The sequence below is a fragment of the Coffea arabica genome, chromosome 5e, assembly GCF_036785885.1.
Source record: "Coffea arabica cultivar ET-39 chromosome 5e, Coffea Arabica ET-39 HiFi, whole genome shotgun sequence".
Lineage (NCBI taxonomy): Eukaryota > Viridiplantae > Streptophyta > Magnoliopsida > Gentianales > Rubiaceae > Coffea > Coffea arabica.
The window spans coordinates 5,602,073-5,604,243 of record NC_092318.1 but is presented as its reverse complement, the minus strand read 5'-3'; positions in this window follow the sequence as shown (position 1 = coordinate 5,604,243).

Here is a 2,171-nt window from a genome sequence, read left to right as displayed (position 1 = left end):
TATATGACAAAACTTGTTCTTCCATACAAAATGATCGTGCATTTGTGGCAAACCAAAACTAATCAAACCTATATCCTTCATCTTGTCAATTTAGCATCCAAAGATGAACAGAATTCTTGAGTTGAATGGAAGAAGATTTTCTTTCGTGCTGGCTTCATATTATCAAATGGCCATGTATACACCTGAGGAGAAATGAGATCGCTGGCAAAATTAGAAATATCTTCTGAAGACTACATTGATTTAGTTTGGTCCAGGAACGAGTAAAGGCCCAACCACTAGTTGATCAATTGGTCAATACAGTAGTGAAGAAGCATTCTTGCAACCTTTTTGAAACAAGAACAAATCAAAGAAGATATGTTATTGGGTCTCGGTCTCCTGATGCTGCTACTTCTATCGAGACAGTCAAAATTGGAAGTGAATTGATAATCCTTTAACAGTGCTTGCATAAATTGTGATCTTTCTGTTTGCAGACAAATTAGCATTTGACTTTATCATAAAAGATGACTTTGGCAGAGCTCATTAACACAGTTCCAGCTGACATAAAAAAGTCCAAAAAGTTCTACACAAAAAGATGGCTATTAAATATCAGATAGCTATGGATTCACTGTTTAAAATTTGTTGGTTCAAATTGATCCTAAACTTGAGTAGTTTCAGAGAAGAAACTATGTACTCTTCAACCATGGATTGAATATACTTAGTGAAATTGAAGCTCCCAGAAATTCATTTTAAACAGCTCATTTTTCTTTCATACTCAAAGAAGACAAGGTGATGACCTAGCTGGCATGGCAGATTCTGTAAATTATCAGATCTTTGGTAGTTAGATCATGAATACATCATCCAGGATGAATAATGGTATTCCATCACCAAATTTGGATCTTTTTGTTGATTACAGCTAAAGACCCCCAAAAAAAAAAGAATAGAGAAAAAAAAAGGAATAAAAGGTAGTGATGGTAGTCAGTGATCGAACATAATTAACCTGGTTGAACTGGTTTGCTGCAAGCAGTGTTCGAGCATGTCGTAGACTTGCTTCAGTCTTCAGCTCCATGTCCACACCACTTACAGAAGAAGCTAAAGCTCCAAATTCATTGCATATTCGCTGAGCGAACTTCAAATCCCCTCTGCAAGATAACCAGAGATAATATATCATAGAAAATCAAGAACATAATGTTTGTCGTGACTCCATGACTAATTTTGAAAATACTGTCATAGCAGACAACAGCCTTACCTATGCAGGGCACGTTCATGAAGTAGCTGCAGTTTTACAAGGTGGACTCTTGACTTTGAAACACATAAGAACTTCTCTTCCGCTATTTTAAGAGCAGCAAAAGCTTCTGCAGGCAGTAATAGGAAACTTATATAATTATATGACAGCAAAAGCCACAAATATGCTCGACAAGTTGCATTAGGCACATTCATGCTTGTATTAGAAAAGGAAATTCTGTCTTTTCTCCATTTCTTTTATTTTTCCTGGATAAGTCAATGAGTGATAAGAGGGGAAGTATTTATCAAACAGGCTAACTGAAAGAAGACTTAGAGGGGAAGTATTTATCAAACAGGCTAACTGAAAAAGACTTCAGAGGGGAAGTACTTATCAAACAGGCTTGTAAACAGGTATCTTGGGAGGAAAACATCTAGTCACTGTATTATGAGTGACCAACTAATATTTATAGGAGTACAAACCTAACGGACTATTTACAAGAATACCCTTACTAATATATTATCTACAAGAATACTAATATTCTCCTAACACTCCCCCTCAAGTTGGAGCATATATATCATAAGCACCCAACTTGTTACAAAGGTATTTCACCCTAGAGCCCCCTAAACTCTTGGTAAACAAATCAGCCAATTGATCTGCAGACGGTACATGAGATGTCTTGATGACTCCATCAAGTAATTTCTCTCGAATGAAATGACAATCAACTTCAATATGTTTTGTCCTTTCATGAAACACTGGATTAGACGCAATATGGACAGCCGCCTGATTATCACCCACTAAATTCATAGGCTGTTTATACTCAAACCCAATTTCAACTAACATGCTTTTCAACCAAACCAACTCACACACAGTGTGAGCCATAGCACGGTATTCAGATTCTGCACTTGATCTGGAGACAACTGTTTGCTTCTTACTCTTCCACGACACTAAATTACCACCAACAAACACACAA